The sequence below is a fragment of the Triticum urartu genome, chromosome 2 (genome assembly GCF_003073215.2).
Source record: "Triticum urartu cultivar G1812 chromosome 2, Tu2.1, whole genome shotgun sequence".
Taxonomy (NCBI): Eukaryota; Viridiplantae; Streptophyta; class Magnoliopsida; order Poales; family Poaceae; genus Triticum; species Triticum urartu.
Genome location: NC_053023.1, coordinates 749,620,291 through 749,638,412, shown reverse-complemented (window position 1 = coordinate 749,638,412; position 18,122 = coordinate 749,620,291). Strand labels below are relative to the sequence as shown.

At 45.7% G+C, this 18,122-nt stretch overlaps 1 pseudogene; it reads left to right on the top strand.

Annotated features, from left to right (window-relative positions):
* Positions 1–1,661: 1,661 nt before the first annotated feature.
* Positions 1,662–5,660, top strand: LOC125538553 (annotated as a pseudogene).
* The last annotated feature ends 12,462 nt before the right edge of the window (positions 5,661–18,122 follow it).

Genomic DNA, 18,122 nt, shown 5'->3' with positions numbered 1-18,122 from the left:
GACGCAGTGATCAAAGAGATGCCTAGTGATAGGGCCCCCGGTCCTGATGGTTTTAATGGTTGTTTCCTCAAAAATTGCTGGCACATTATCAAGGAAGATATCTACAAAATGTGTCATGATTTTCACGATGGCAACCTTGACATAACCAGCATCAGTGAGGGTTATATAACCCTCATTCTGAAGATTTCCTCTCCTGTAACGGCTAACGATTTCAGACCCATAACACTACTCAATTGTTGTCTGAAAATCATCACAAAAATCCTAGCCAACCATCTGCAGAAAGTCATTCTTAAAATCATCCATAGGAATCATTATGGCTTCCTCAAAGGGAGAACCATTCAGGATTGTTTGGCATGGTCATTTGAGTACATCCATCTGTGCCAAGCATCCTCGCGAGAGATAGTGCTCCTCAAACTTGATTTTGCCAAAGCCTTTGACACAATAGAACATGATCCGATGTTGCAGATCATGAAACAAATGGGCTTTGATGACAAATGGCTTGGTTGGATGAAATCTATATTTGCCTCTGGAGTTTCTTCGGTTCTTTTGAATGGTGTCCCAGGCAGGAAATTTTTGTGCAAATGTGGAGTGAGACAGGGAGACCCACTATCACCTCTCGTTTTTGTTTTAGTAGCTGATCTCCTTCAAGCAGCGATTAATGATGCCTACACCCAAGGATTAATTGAATTACCTTTTCCATGCAATCGGAGGGGTGACTACCCGGTGATTCAATACGCCGATGACACGATCCTGGTCATGCCAGCTTGCCCCGATCAAGCCACTCGCATGAAGTCCATCTTGGTAGATTATGCTGATTCTGTTGGTCTGAAAATAAACTTCCATAAGTCAACATTGATTCCCATCAATCTTGACCTGCAGCAAGCTTCTATTCTGGCCCAAATCTTTGGCTACAATGTCGGATTACTTCCATTTACTTACCTGGGCCTTCCCATGGGAACGACAAAACCAACGCTGCTTGAACTCATGCCGTTGGTGTGTGGGATTGAGAGGAAATTGTCCACTGCCCTGTCCTTGCTTTCAGCTGGCGCCAAACTCACGTTGGTAAACTCTACCATCACCTCCATGTTGATCTATGCTATGTGCACACTTAAACTACACCCGAAAGTGATTGATCACATTGACAAGTTGCGCAGATACTGTTTGTGAGCCAAAAACACTGAGGCAGGAGTAAAAAATAACTCTTTGGCCGCTTGGGAGCTTGTTTGTAAGCCAAAGTGCAAAGGTGGTCTTGGGGTGATTGACATCAAAACTCAAAATGTGGCCCTGCTCCTCAAACATCTTTACAAATTCTGCAACCGTCAGGATGTCCCGTGGGTGACATTGATCTGGGACACATACTATGTGGGTACGGTACCACATACAGTTGGTCCGATCAGATCCTTCTGGTGGTGTGACATCATGCAACTCAGCAATGTGTTTCGAGGGATCTCAAAGGTTACAGTTGGTGATGGGACTTTAGCTCTGTTCTAGAAGGACGTGTAGTTTGATCATGACCAGGAAGCCCCGCTCTCCGAGATCTATCCCAGAGCCTTCTCGTTTGCCACAAATGAGGATGAGTCCGTCTGCACTACTTTGGAAGCAACGGACCCAGCCATGCTTTGGAAGCGAGAGAGGGAGTCAGAGAGATTCAGCCGGGCTCGATGCATGTCATACCGGAGAGAGGTTCTGCTGATACTTGGGTTTGTACCCTCAGTGGAAAGTTCTCGGCCAAAAGCTACTACAACCACTGTTTCAGGGAGACGATCGCCGACGATGCCTTTCTCTGGCTTTGGGAGGCCAAGAGCCCCATCAAATTCAAAATGTTTGGTTGGCTGTTGCTAGTTGACCGCGTAAACACGCGAAACATGTTGAAGCATAGGCATTTTGCTGTTGTGGACAATAACTATGGGTGTATGCTTTGCCAAAATCCTCCCGAGGAAACAGTTGAGCATCTCTTCTTCTCGTGCCCATTTAGCCAGCGCTGCTGGAACAAAGTGGGTCTGAGATGGCCGCATGATGGAAATAGGATATCTCTGCTGCACGAAGGTAAAACCCAATGGAGGCAACCGCTATTCATGGACATTTTCTTGCTGGCCGCATGGAGCATCTGGAAGGAGAGGAACAATGAATTCTTCAGAGGAGTGCCACACTCCTTCATTGCATGGCTTGATAGCTTCAAGCACCTGTTGGGCCTCCTTGTTCACAATTGTAAAGAAGAGCTTCACCCCTTCTTAGACTCTTATATACAAAACATGTAGACACTAGAGTTTTTCTGCATTCACTAGAGGGGTTGAGGGGAGCCCTGCAAAACCCCCACATGTAATGATGTAACATGGTTGAGGGGAGCCCTGCAAAACCCCCACATGTAATGATGTAACATCTGTTTGTGAGTAAATACAACAGTCAGTGGGAGCCTCTCCCACTGTCGTTCCTAGTAAAAAAACATGATGAACGTGACTAGATGAAATTCCCGTGTACCCTCAAGAACGCTTTTCTTATCATAAGAAACCATTTTGGCATGTCCTTTGCCTCAAAAGCATTGGCTACCATGCTGCACTTTTGTTACCGTTACCGTTACTTGCTCGTTACAAATTATCTTGCTATCAAATTACTCGTTACTTATAATGTATGTGCTTGCAGAAAATACCTTGCTGAAAACTACTTGTCATTTCCTTCTGCTCCTCGTTGGGTTCGACACTCTTACTTACCGAAAGGACTACGATTGATCCCCTATACTTGTGGGTCATCATTATCCAACTCAGAACTAGACCCCACACCAGACTCCTCCGCCGCTGAACTTGCCGCTGCCATCTTGAACCCTAAACCGACAATTTCTGGATCGGTTGTTGCAGCACCCCTAAATCCCTCTCGCGAGCCAGAAGTTCGATCAAGGCCGAGTAGGGATGTAGGGATCTCCCAATGATCAACCCAAAAAGTAACAGTGGTTGGATCGGGGTAGAGAAGATAAACCTCGACGGTGGCCACATATCACCTCTGGGAGAACCTATAACCCTAACGAAAATGTTTCCTCCATCTGCTTCTGTTTTTTGCAGTTTTACTGGTACAACTAAACTAGTACATTACCACAATGCTTCTGGGTTGGCCCAATCAGGCGCGCCCTCGGCATGTATTTGCCAATATTTTTTAAATAATTAGTTGGAATTCAAATTAATCATTGAAGAAATTAAAAAGGGATTAAATAAAAAAATCCAAGTCTTAAATTACACGGCCTGGCCGGATGAAAATGTAGGCTATATTCCATATTGTGGCCAGGCCCAAAAAACTAAGTGGACATACACATAAAATTATAGTACCATCTCGGATAAAAAAAAGAAGGCAGTGGATAGACCAAAAATACTCGGAGAAACAACCTCCCTTTGTTGTTAGGTATAGATATAGACTCTAGTCGTTATATATGTCGCGTCTTTTGTGAAGGGTCTGCAAGTACCTTTTCTATTCCCATGCATGTTTGTACACTACTTGGTGAGGGACATAGTAGCAACACAACCAACTTTGCTTAGGCTGGAAACTACAACTTTTACTTACTTAGGGCATCTCCAAAGCTGACCTGCAAATGTCTCTATTATATATCCGTTTTTATGTCACATTGTCGACGGACAACATGCGGGATGGAGCCATTTAATGATAATAACAGAGTATCCGATTGGGAGGAGAATAAGTAGGTGAAGACCATGCATATGGTGGGATATTTGAGGTTTAGTGTCCTATTGTGAGGAGAGGGAGGAGTAGGGGACCAAGCATGTGTGGTTGGAAGGTGAGAGAGAAGAGATGGACCATGAATGTGTTTAGTCAAGTGTATGTTTGGACCCCGGCAAAGCCCCCCTGTTTGTCTCTTGGATATCGGAATCCGTACGTCCAGACTGCTAAGCAGACATATGCAGGTTTCCGTCAGATGGCAAAAGTGGTTCGAATACTCTGGTCCGGACATATAGTGGAAGTTTTAGGATCCGCTTTGGAGATGCCCTTACACCTAAAGTAGACAACCATGCACTCTAGAAACCTGTATCTCCTTTAGAGATGTATGCCAGGATATTTAAGAAAACTAATATCGATACAAGGCCATACATATATTTTTTGCTCATCTAAGTGGAACAATGAATATACAAAGACACTCAACTTTCTTCCTTTTCCACTATATAAAAACAATAAAGTCTTAGCCAATGATTTGTAAGAGGCATTATCTCAAAAAAATTAACTAACAACAATTTGTAAAATGTATAATTGTATTTAGGTGTCCCTCATATTTATTATATGCGTATTTCATCATATCAATGAGCCCATCGGACGCATCATCGTCCCCGTAGCGTCGCTGTACCTGCCGCCCAACGACATGGCCAAGTCAGTGCCGTCGAAATGGTTCAATTTGTCGCGCTTCCTCGGGATGACGGTGGACGTCACGATCGGGAGCAAGAACCGGGAGTCGTCCAAGACGTTCACCAGCAGGATACACCTGAAGATGAGCCTGGAGATGGTGTACCAACGTGCTAGACGCGCGGATGCACTACAGCAGCGACCTGCAGCCGGCAGCGAAAAACCTCCGAAAGAGTGCCATAGGCGTGCTGGAGAAGTGGAGGTGGGCATCCTCAGCGCGCACGGCCCGGTCGGCAGCAAGAACCCCTACTGCGTTGCCAAGTGGGTGCGCACGCGCACGCTGCTGGGCACCGCTGCACCACAGTGGAACGAGCCGTACACCTGTGATGTATTCGACCTCAGCACCGTCATCACGGTCGCCGTCTTGGACAGTAACCACATCCACCGCGGTCATGCAGTCAGACCAGCCGAGGACCAGAGGATCGGCAAGGTGCGCGTCCGGCTCGCGACATTAGAGAGAGACCGCGTGTACACGCTCAAACCGTCGGGGCTGAAAAAGATGGGGTAGCTCCACCTTGCCGTCCGGTTCACCTGCAATTTCGTGGGCCAAAATGCTGGCCATGTATGCCAAACCGCTAAAAAAAGATACATGGGCACTTGCACTCAAAACATATTTTAATAGAAGAAGCTCATCCGGGTGAGGCGCCACAAATTCGCTCTTGACGAGAGTTGAACCGTGGGCACAGGATTCGCCACTGCGACCCTTGCCACTAGGCTACAGCCTAGTCCTCTGCTGCGGAAGATACACCACACCCATCCTGGCGATGCAGATGCTGGACAAGTCCGACCCGCCACTACATAAGGAGGCGGTGGAGTACATGCTGGAGGACGATTCCCACATGTTTAGCCTTCGTGGAAGCAAGGCATACATCTGCCGGATCACCACGCTCTTCTCGAGTGTTGTCACCGTGGCCAAATGGTTCGACGGTATCTGCAAGTGGAAGAACCCAATGACGACGATTTTGGGGCACGCGGTGTTCCTGAAGCTGGTGCGCAACCCGGAGTTGATCCTGCCCATCGTGTTCCTATGATTGATCATGATTGCGGCGTGGAACTATTGTTGGCGGCTACGGCACCCGCCGCACATAGACACGGTGTTGTCGCACGTGGAGCTCGCGCACCCGGACGAGGAGCTCAACACGTTCGTGAACATAGATGCGGTGCTGTGGTGGTACTGGGGTCAGACGTACCCCGACAAGCTAGATCAGGAGTTTGACACGTTCCCAACGTCGAAACCGGATGACATCATGAGGCAGAGGTATGATTGACATAGGGGCATCGCCGGCATGGTGCAGATGATGACTGGCTACCTGGCTACGCACGGAGAGCGCGGTGCACTCAGTGCTCCTCTTGCTCGACCCCAGAGCGGCTACACAGGGAGAGCGCTGGCACGACCCCAGGTTGACGGCCGTCTTCATGGTGATGGTGCTATACTTCCTCCGGCCGCCGTCGTTCCGGGGCAGGACCAACCTGCTACTCAACTTGTACAGTCGTCTTCCTTCCAAGGACGACGTGATGCTATAAGTTTTTTTTCATGCAATGAACGTGATGGGTGCGGGGCTTCTTTTTTGCCTACTATTCATGTGACTGTATATCCCCCGTTCTTCAAACAATTCGCTGGATAAATCGTACTGTTGGATTCAAAGAAAGAAGCATTGGAGTTGGCAGAGGATCTACTGGTTGTGAGAATTGTCGAAATCAACAGAAGGGGATAAGGGCATCTCCAGCGTGGACCTTCAAACCGCCCGCATCCGTGTGGATTGCATTATTCAGACCGCAGAAGCCATCCAATGCGGGCCTGTATCGGTTCGCCGAGCGGTCCGGATGTATTCTCTCCCGCGAACCGGAACAAAACATGGTTTTTTTTTTGCACGAATCCGGACACGCGAAACGTGGCTCTCTGCCCCCTCCCCCTCGACCCACCCAAAAGGAATCGAGCCCGCGCTTTTGTAGCAACCCGCACTATTTCCGCACCGAAATCGCACACTCTCTTCTTCCATCCCCTGTCGCTCTCCACCCAATTCCCGCTCTTTTCTCCCACAGTCTACTTCCACTACCGATACAAGCCTCCATACTACTACGCTGCCAAGCAACTCGGAACCCCGACGGTAAGGTGCCTTACATCGTCCACGTAAATGTGGCGCCGCTCTTCTCCGAGTATTCTTCGCCGCAGCTCACCCGGCTACGAACGACGGGAGGGCAGCAGATGGATGCCTGATCTCAAGGGTAATTAGTCTTGAGATGGATGCGTGAGTACCCCTGCGACCTTCTCTCGCGCCCCCTCCTCTCGCGACCCCCGTGTCGCCTCCCCCGGCGGCGGTGGGGGAACCCTAGCCACGCCGCCGCGGCCCTCTCCCCACCTCGTCCCACCTCCACGCCACCGCCTGTGGCAGCCGCCGGGCAAGCCCGGGGCGTCAAGGATGGTGGCGGCGGGGCCTCGGTTGCCCTACTTCTGCGTGGGGAACCCCGGATATAGAGCGGCGGCTCCATTGACAGGGCACGGCCGGCTAGCAGCCGTGCAGGCTGTGGATCTGGTGTCCCGGCCGCGTGGGCGACGGGATCCGGTGGTCATTGGCGGTCGGCGGCGGCTTATGCGGCGGCCGGTGCGCGCGATCTAGCGCCTCCTCCCCCCTGTTCGGCGCGCGGAACAGCCTAGTCGGGTCGCGCTTCCTCTTGGTCGGAGTTTCTGTACAGGAGGCGCTGCTAGTGGCAGAGATCTGTTCGGGCGAAATCTCTGACCGGCCATGACCGGCCGCGCCGACGGCGACGCCTGAGGGCGCCGTTCCCCTCCTTGAAGGCGTCAGTGTGGACAGATCTCCTCACTTAACCTTCCCCTAGGTCTCCTGGGCGAAAGCCCTAACTTTGTTGGGCGGCGGCGGCGCTCACGGTGTCGTTCCCTTCTTGAAGGCGCTGCTTTGAGAACCTTGGGGTTGGGTGGCGCTTGTGGGTGGTGGGCGACGGCGGTGGTGCGGCCCTATCCTAGCATAGATTTACGTCCGTTGCTTGGAGATGGACTCGCGTAGGTGGAGGTCGTCGGCTGGCGTCGTGGTGGCGTCAATGGCGGAGGACCTGCCAAGGCTCGCATAGGTGAAGGTCGTCGTTTGGCGTCGTGGTGGCGTCGATGACGGAGGACCTGCCAAGGTTGTCACCTCAATCTGCTCTGAAGATGGACCAGCGGAAGACGGTGGCGACAACACATGTGAGTGTGTCAGACCGGTTTGAGCCCCGGACCTGGCAGATGGCTCGGTCGAGGCCTCCGGCTTTAGATGTTAGGGTTAGATGAGAGTTCTGGGTATGTGGCCCATCTTGCACCCCTTCATCATTTGGATAGGAGTAGCGGCAGATGTTGCCAAGATGACGAATTCAGGCATATTACTGTTCTACTTTGTAAGGTCCTCCAGAATAATTAATAAAATGGCCGTATGCATCTCCCAGATGCAAAGGCCAGGGATCATTCTCCTTTTCTAAAAAAAGACTAGCTCTGAACGAGGGTAGAAGAAGCACTTTTTTTTCTGGCGACCAACGCCCCCGGGGCTCAAACGCCCTGGTTTTTCTTTGTTCCAACTAGTTGGCTCCGCTCATGCGGTTACAACAATCAGAGGCTTTTATACCCAGGCTAGTACACACGCACGCACGCACTCAACGGCCAGCCACACCGGCCATGAACCCACGCACGTAGCACCCACTAACTAACCCTACATGCATGTCCATATCCAGCTGATGCATGCACGCACTAACCAACTAGCCTACTCCTAGCTAACAACCTTATCCGGTCAATCCTGAGCACGCCAGCTCGCGCGACCTGGACCGCAGATTTCTTCGCTGCACTCTCTCCGTGTTCTTTTCTTGGTACGTGATCCTTGCTGATCGCCATTTATACATGGACAGTTTCAGCTGAATGCATGATATTTGCAAGCCATATTTACTCAAATGAATTAGCTACATTTTCCTACTATTTATAGACACAATATTTTGATTCATGCCTATGCACCGTAGAGTTGTGGGTATGGATTTGGAATTATACACTTCTAACTTTTCTTCCGTGCCCTGGAGCAGAATCCCGTTATCTAGATAGAGGAGCCTACTTATTGTCCAACGATGTCCATCATGGAAGCTATGAAAAGGAACATACATAGCCTTCGGATTCATATAACTTGCAGTTTATATTTCTTTCGTGCACTTCTTCTGATAATCTGAGATGTACGCTTAGCAAAACAAGTAACTTATAATGCAGATTTACCACATTCGGTTGAAGTAACAAGTTTCATATGTTGAGATTATCTTCGAAATAGCGCCACCGTTTTTGTAATGAAGATGTAGTCCTAATTTTGCATATGCACCTTATTGTCCTTTCTAACTATTAAAAAACAGCTGCCTGATTCGCAACAAATATTTTTGGCATTCAGGTAAACGTTTCTGTGTATATTCGAATAGTAATGGGCTTCTAAATTTTTCATCCAATTTGAAAAGAGATATGACATTTAATATATTAGTTGTTTCATTCTCGGTTATTTTTGTTAGTCTTAACATTACTCAACCATATATCAGGTAGTGTCATCAAAGTTTAATACTTCACATGGACTTTCCTTTTTCACATAACTTTTCCTATGCCGCAAATATTTGTCATTTTTCCTTTGACCTCATTACCCATAATCGGATCGGAAAATAATAAAGAGATGTGGTCATGCGCCACATTAACTAACCTGATGTTATGCCCCCGCTTCATAGTCAATTGAACTTGCAGTGAATTTTGCAGTAGTTTTTCAACCATCTCACTCCTACTGACGTTGGGAGTTAAAATGATAAAAGGGAAATGTTTTTCTTACCAACTCGGTAGTACAAATTTACATTGTAATACCCTACTCAATCCCATGTATAGCAATCTATTTGTTTAGGATAAAATCATATAAGTTCGCAAAGTATTCTGATAAAACAGAAGAATCATTACATTCAATAACCACATTATGTCTGCTTCAAATCATAAGAAATCATAAGTGTATCAACATACACTATTTGCTGTTACAATATTTAAATATCAAAAATTAATGTTATAACATTCAAATATATACTTATATAAATGTCCTAATATTCTTGTAAGTGCATCTAGTGCCCCTTAGTGATTTTGGTGTATTGAATACTTATACGTTAAGTATCTAATGTGTTTATGAGTGTACACAGGTCTGTAAGTCTATGAGGAGTTTGATATTTACAGAGAAAGTCGACCCCTAAAAATGAAGTTCTTCGACTGAAGACTTTGATACACCGAAGACTTTCTGAAGACTTTCAAAGTGAAGAAATTGGTGTGACCTTGAAGACATGGTTATCATTCGAGGAACATGAAGCGTGAAGACTTTTGTTTTCGTAGTTTCATTTTCTCTTTCTTGAGTCATAGGAAACACCGTACTGTTAAAGGGGGTCGAGGAAATACTAAGGAAAAATTTCCATTTGATGCTCAACTCAAATCCTACACCTACCAATCCCTTCGAGTGAAGCCATTGGAAATCTCATACAGTTCAGTCAATTTCTTCAGTGACAGAGACGCAGTTCTTCTGGTCACTGAGGACTTTGCTCTGACTGAGGAGTTAGGAATTCGCCAGTGCGGATTGCCTACACAGTGAGGAAAATGATAGCCCTGAAGAATTTGTACATCAAATTTCCGACCGTTGCTGTGCTACGCGCCAGCTATCCCAAAATAACTTATCCATCCAACGGTCATATCATTGAAGGGCATTTATGTCTTATCATGTCGGGCTGCTCCCTAGGCTATAAATAGCCGCCCCCTACAAGCACTAGCTGGTTGGCTGCTCTAAGAGAAACTGACACTTGTCATTTGAGAGCAACCCATCCTCCGAGGACTTTGAGCGAAAATCATCAAGTGAGGAAATCCAAACCCAAACCCAAACACCTACAAATCCAAAGTGATTGAGCATCACTGAAGAGATTGATCCTGCGTGGATCCGACGCTTGTTACCTTTGAAGACTGTGCTTCTTCCAGACGGTTATGCGTCATGGTCTAGAGCATCCAAGAGGAATTGTGGATCGCCGAGTGACCGAGTTTGTCAAGGTTCGGAAGTCACCTGAAGACTTACCACGAGTGATTGGACGAGGACTGTGTGTCCTTAGCTCAAGGAGAATGCGGTGAGGACTGCGTGTCCCGAGCTGTGTGCTCAGGTCTGGGTGTCCGGGACTGTGTGTCCTCGAGTTTAAATACTCAGCCACTCCAACCAGATGTACAACTGAGACATCAGTTGGAACTGTTCTACCAAATCATTGTCTTCACCAAGCTTACTGGTTTCATTTCCTCAACTCTTTCATTTCCTCAGTATTGTGCTGCTTGTTTATCATATCTGTGTTTGAAGACTTTGACTGAAGACTTTCTGAATTTCCTCAATTCAATTTCTTCAGTCTGTTTGTCTACATCTAGTGTTATCCTATGTTTACGCTTTCTGTACTCTGTGTTTGTCCTCATTTCATCATGATGACTATGCTTGTATTCTGTTATGCTTTCATCTGAGTACTTATTCCCCTTCTAGTAGTTCTTTACTAAGGAATTTCCTCACAAGAAAATTCCTCAGTGAAGAATTTCATAAAAATCGCCTATTCACCCCCCCCCTCTAGTCGATATAACGCACTTTCAATTGGTATCAGAGCAAGGTACTCCCTTGTTCTGTGTGATTTTGGTTTAACCGCTTGGAGTTTTTAGTTATGTCGACCGCGGGTATGAAGAAAGTGGCATGCCCCATCTTTGACGGTCATGAGTATCCCAAGTGGAAGGCCATGATGAAGAAGCGCCTCATGGCGATGAACAGCGAACTATGGACCGTCACTGAGATTGGTCTTACCGATCTATGCAAGATGGCGGACGCTGATGATATTCGCAAGTACACTTGACTTGACATCATGGCAAAGGATATCATCTGTTCCTGCCTGTCCAGAGATGAATTCAGGCGCGTCATGCATCTTTGCAATGCGAAGCTTATCTGGGACCGAATCTCTGATGTCTATGTGGGTCATCGTACTTGTCATGATCCCTGGTTTGAAGATTTCAAGGTATCTCTCAAAACGATGACTTTCGAACCAGAATCATCATCTTCTGCACCATGCCTCATGGCAAACGGTGCCAAGGTAACCGAATGTTCCTCATCCGAGTCTAGTGATGATGAATCTGATGATGATTTTGGACCTAGTTATACCAAGCTTGTTTGCATTGCCCCTAAACAACAAAAGGCCTTGGAAAAGGCTCACAACATGCTTAGTAAGAGCGATGATATGTTGGGTGAAGAAATGGATCAGTCAAAAGCTTTAGCTGAAAGTCTTCAGAGACTTCATTCTAAGTATGACTCCCTTCAAGATCAACATAACTCTCTCCTATCTGAACATGAGAAGCTAAGAGTGAGTTATGAAGATCTTCAGAAGGAGCGCGATTCATTACTTGCTCAACAAATCAGCGCTGCTCAGGAAGAATTTATTCCCCCATGTTTGAAATGCATTAAACGAGAATCTGCTAATTGCTCACCTGAATGTTCAAATGCTTCTAATGTTACAAATTCCTCATCTGCCTCTGCTATCACTAATTCCTCATCTGAGGACATTGCTAGTATCACTGACGATGCAGGGCTGAAGGAATTGTACATGACAGGCATGTACAAAAGCCTCAAAGGGCATCAGACCCTTTGTGATGTGCTTAAAAAGCAGATCCTCAACAGGAACCCTAGGAAAGAGGGTATTGCCTTTGAGAGGAAACTCAATGCTGATGGTACATATTGGAAGCCTGAGCAGTACCCCAAAACCTCATGGGTTGCTGCAAAGGGACCTCCAGTTGATCCATCTAATTTATCTGGCTAAACATGTGAATCTTCTCATGCTTCTGATGAGTCATTTGACTCCAACTATAAACTGTTCAAAAATCAGAATGGTGAAGTATTTGCTAGATATGTTGGCACTAACTACGGGAATGGTTCCCCTATGAAGAAAATCTGGGTTCCCAAAAGGCGCCTTGAAAGTCTTCAGGTGAATGTCCTCATGACACCACCTGTGAAGAATAGGAACCCCAGATCAAATTCTTCATATGAACCAAATTCTTCATATGGATCCAAGTCCTCATACGGACCATATTCCTCAAGGGGATCAAATTCCTCACATGGATCAAAGTCCTCATATGAACATCATCGTGCTAACAACTCTGTTTCGCAGGGAAGAGCCAAGGGCTATAAATATGAGCATTATTCTTCAAATTATTATGTTCATAAGTCCTCGAAGAATTTCTCTGCTTATTCATATGCTTACCCTAACCACTCTTATGTGAAACGAAATGGTTTGGCCTCTATGCCACCATTCTCATATGGAGCTCGCAGAATGATGAACTCTTTGCCACCCCTTCAGATGTGGGTGGTGAAGAAAAAGAACTAATCTCTTCTGCAGGGTCAGGTCTCCAGACGTACTGTAACGTCTGAAGAATTTGCTGGGGACCTAACAAACTGCCTGAAAGGATGCAGGCTAACCATGATGAAATGAACTTTCATTTCACACGTCCTCCCACTGCTTTATTTGTCTTACGACTTGATGAGATTGATCTGATGAATTGTGATATCATATTCTTCACTGCTGAAGTATATGAGGTTCGTAAGTTGCACTAATTCATCTGCAGGATGATCAACCCAAAGCCACTGAGTGGGTACTTGATAGTGGATGTACAAATCACATGACTGGTGACAAGAACCTATTGATGGATGCTCCCTTATCATCATCACATCTGAAGCATATCATCTTCGCTGATAAAAGCAAAAGTCAGGTATTGGGTCTAGGTAAAGTTGCTATCACAAAGGATCGACACATGGACAAAGTCATGCTTGTTGAGTCCTTAGGATACAGCCTTATGTCTGTCTCAATGCTTTGTGTTCTTGATATGGTTGTTGTCTTTGGCAAGTATCGTTGTGTTGTGATTATGGAAGCTGACAATTCCAAAGTCTTCGAAGGCTTTAGGAGAGGAGACTTGTATATTGTTGATTTCTCTGCAGATTCACAACCAGCCATGTGCCTACTTGCAAAAGCTTCAGAAGGATGGCGATGGCATCGACGACTTGGTCATGCAGGCATGAGGAATTTGCACACGCTTGCAAAGAAGAAGCATGTCATTGGCATTGAGAATGTCAAATTCCTCAAGGATCACTTATGCGGTGCCTGTAAAGCTAGAAAGATGACCAAAGGCCAAGCATCCAGCAAAGACCATCATGACCACTACTCGACCATTCGAATTGCTTCACATGGATCTCTTCGGTCCTAATCATTATTCCTCTGTTTCAAATGAAGCATCTCAATATGGCTTTGTTATTGTTGATGATTACTCTCGTTACACATGGGTACACCTTGTCTCTTACAAACATGAAGTGCAGGAAGTCTTCAAATGATTTTCCTCGAGGGCTTCAACCAACTTTGGTGTGAAGATCAAGCACATTAGGAGTGACAATGGCACTGAGTTCAAGAATTCGGGTCTCAATGAATATCTTGATGAACTTGGTATTACTCATGAGTTATCTGCTCCTTATACTCCTCAACAGAATGGCGTCATGGAGCGCAAGAACAGGACTCTTGCTGAGATGGCTCGCACTATGCTCGATGAGTACAAAACCCCTCGTCGTTTCTGGGTTGATGCAATTGATACTGCGTGCCACATCATCAACAGAGTATATCTTCACAAATTCTTCAAGAAGACTGCCTATGAACTCCTCACTGACAAGAAACCCAATGTGAGTTATTTCAAAGTCTTCGGTGCTAAATGCTGGATCAGAGATCCTCATCACAACTCTAAATTTGCACCGAAAGCACGTGAAGGTTTTATGCTTGGTTACGGAAAGGACTCGCACACCTACAGAGTATTCAACAATGTTCTTCACAAGATTGTTGAAACAGTAGATGTGCGGTTCGATGAAACTAATGGCTCGCAAAGAGAGCACCTACCTTCTGTGTTAGATGAACCAGCACCCGAGGATTCTATCAAGCACAAGGCTACTGAAGATGTCATTCCTACTGAAGAATCTGCTGAAGAATTCATTCCAAAACGTGAAGAACGTCGAGCTGATGCACCTGAAGAAAATGCTGAGGAAATTGATGCTGAAGAAAATGCTGATCAAATTCCTCAACGACAACCAGCTCATCCTCGCGTTGCAAAAGAAGTGCAAGTGGAGAAGATCATCGATGACATTAGAGCACCAGGTCCTCTCACACGCTCAAAAGCTTCACATCTATCTAACTTTTGTGGGCACTTTGCTTTTGTCTCTATCACAGAGACCACTAAGGTAGATGAAGCATTTTTGGAGCTCCATGCAAGAAGAATTACATCAGTTCAAGCTCAACAACATCTGGGAACTGGTCAATCGTCCCGATCCTCGCAAGCATAACATCATTGGCACAAAGTGGATCTACCGCAACAAGCAAGATGAAAATGGTGTTGTGGTGAGGAATAAGGCACGACTAGTAGCTCAAGGCTACACACAGGTTGAAGGAGTTGATTTCGATGAAACTTTTGCACCTGCTGCTAGACTTGAGGCTATTCGCATATTGCTTGCTTATGCTAACCATCATGATATCATATTATATCAAATGGATGTGAAAAGTGCATTCCTCAATGGTAAGCTTGAGGAACAAGTATATGTTGCTCAACCCCCAGGTTTTGAAGATCCAAAACATCCTGACAAAGTCTTCAGACTTATCAAGGCCCTATATGGCCTCAAGCAGGCCCCACGGGCGTGGTATGATACTTTGAAGGAATTCTTCATGAAGAAAGGCTTCATAGCCGGTTCACTCGATCCCACTCTTTTTACTAAATCTTATGATGGTGAACTGTTTGTGTGCCAAATATATGTTGATGATATTATCTTTGGCTGTACTGACCAACATTATAGTGATGAATTTGCCTATATGATGAGTGAAGAATGTCAAATGTCTATGATGGGAGAGTTGAAATTCTTCTTAGGTCTTCAAATTTGTCAACAACGCAATGGCATATTCATATCTCAGGAGAAATACCTCAAGGATGTCCTGAAGAAATTCGGCATGCAAGATTGCAAAGGCATAAAAATTCCTATGCCCACAAATGGTCATCTATGCACTGATGAAAATGGTATTGACTTCGATCATAAGGCATACTGCTCCATGATTGGCTCTTTATTGTACTTATGTGCATCTAGGCCAGATATAATGCTTAGTGTTTGCATGTGTGCCCGATTTCAAGCTGCACCGAAGGAATCACACCATAAGGCTGTGAAGCATATTCTTCGATATCTAGCTCACACACCAACACTAGGATTATGGTATCCCAAGTGCTCGGATTTTGATCTCATTGGATATTCTGACTCTGACTATGCTGGTGACCGTGTGGACCGCAAGTCAACATCTGGTACATGTCATTTCCTCGGACGATCCTTGGTCTGTTGGTCCTCGAAGAAACAGAACTGCGTATCACTGTCTACTGCTGAAGCTGAGTACATTGCTGTTGGTTCTTACTGTGCTCAACTGCTATGGATGAAGCAAATACTCAAGGACTATGGCGTCAACGTGAAGAATGTGCCTCTCCTCTATGAAAATGAGAGTGCCATCAAGATTGCTCACAACCCAGTTCAGCACTTGAGGACAAAGCACATTCAGATTCGTCATCATTTTCTTCGCGATCATGTGTTGAAGGGCGATATTTCTATTGAGCATGTGAAGACTGAAGAACAGCTAGCTGATATCTTCACTAAGCCCTTGGATGTGAAGAGATTTAGCAAGTTGCAGTGTGAGCTAAATATCTTAGAGTCTTCGAATGTACTTTGAAAAGGCACTCATCCTAACACTTATGCAAAATTGATGACTTAGATGTGCAACACATGAAAAAACGTTTTTCTTCAATCAATGAATAATAACACTCTAAATGTGAAGAAATTAACGAAGAATTTGATTCTCAGAACCCTACGACAATTGTACGCGCTGTTTGAAATCATCATTCTTATACGGTGGGTCACGCCACCACAAAAGTTGAAAATCTTCAATTTGAGTTTTTCCTCACTTTTGAAATTCCTCAGTTGTTCAAATTCTTCAACCTGCAAAATCTTCACTTGTGCCATCGTTTTTCTTCATTGGCTATATATATATGAGTTTATGTCCTCTACAGCATTCACTTATAGCTATTTCTTCAAGTTGGTTTTTCTGCTAAGTGAATGTGATCGGACCCTTCCCCCTCTATGCTATACTCAATCCAATCTGTTCACAAATTCTTCATGTGCGTTCTATTTGAAACTCGTTCAAAATCTTCACTGTGTCCTTGTCAGCTGAAGAAATTGCGAACGGAACGTTAAAACTAATCTTATCCAAATTTGCGGTTTTGCCGCTCAAACCGTTCCGCATCCCATGATGCATTTGTTTATTCACCCACGATCTTACACGATCTCCACTACACAGTACGTGGGTGACACATGTCGTGCGAAGGAGAAGGGTCAGGGGCACGTTCGTCCCAAATCTTCGGGCGAATAGTTTTTCACTGCTACTATAAATACCCCCTCATCCCTTCCTCACTTCTTTTACTCCGCTCGATCTCTCTCTCCGTCTCGAGCTTCCCAAACCCTAGCGCCGCCGCTACCCCATCGTCGCCGGTGAGGAAGAGCTTCACTGCCTCGACCTCGTCGTCATCGTACTCGCGCCGACCGCGGAAATCTTCACCTCCGCCGCCATCGTAGACGACTTCCTCCGCCAAGTTAGGGCGTGGAAGATCTACACCGACGAACTTCACTGTTTCACCTCTCTGTTCATCGTGTTCTTCATTCAGGGTAATTAAAAGTTACTTTTACTGCCCTCTTTGATTCAAAAGATTTCTACAAAATCTTCAAAGGTGTTTTATTTCTCAAATCCTCACACACAAAACACCTCACATGTAATCTGTTCTTGATTCATTTCCCTAAGCATCATTTTCTTCAAGATTCCTCAATTGTGTGGATCTTTGATCTATACAACTCTGGAACCTAAGATATAGTGCGCTTAGTAAAATTCTTCAAGACGCATCTGGTCAAATTCCTCAAACTTGTTATTTTTGAAAAACCCTCTGAGAACGCATATGACCTCTCCAAATTCCTCGCAACTATATACTCTGTTCACAGGTACACATGTCCGCTGCTGAATCACTAGGTTCTCATCAACTTAACTCATTTGCAGCGTTCCTTGAAGAAAAGTTGCACACTTCTTCAGAGAAATCAATTGTTCAAATTCCTCAACTGAAGAAAATGACTGATGGTAAAATGCCACAGAAAGGAGGAAAGAAGCCTGAGGTCATGACTGCTTTTGAAATCCCTGAGGACATTTATAAAGATTACTGCACGCCTGATAAAGCCAAGTTTGGCAAAGAAGATAAAAATCAGCGCAAGGTGCACATTCAGATGATAGAACGGGGATGGGCAAGAGAATGGAGGGAGTACGGATATGTTACTCCAAAATATATGAAGAAATTCGCTCTCAACCCTCCATGCCCAAGAGCCCCATTGGCACCTGGCCAAGTGGCTGATCCCACTAGCGTCAAACGCGGTGAGGACTTTCCTGAAGAATGGGCAAAGCGACAAGCCAAGTTGGCCAAGCAAGCCAGAGAAGCAGTGAGGAAATTCAATGAAGATTCTGCTGCTGCTGCTGCTGCCACTGAGGCCTCTATCAAGCTGAGGAAATCAATGGCAAAGAAGTCCGCTCGAAAGCCAAGTGCTTCACCCTCAGCT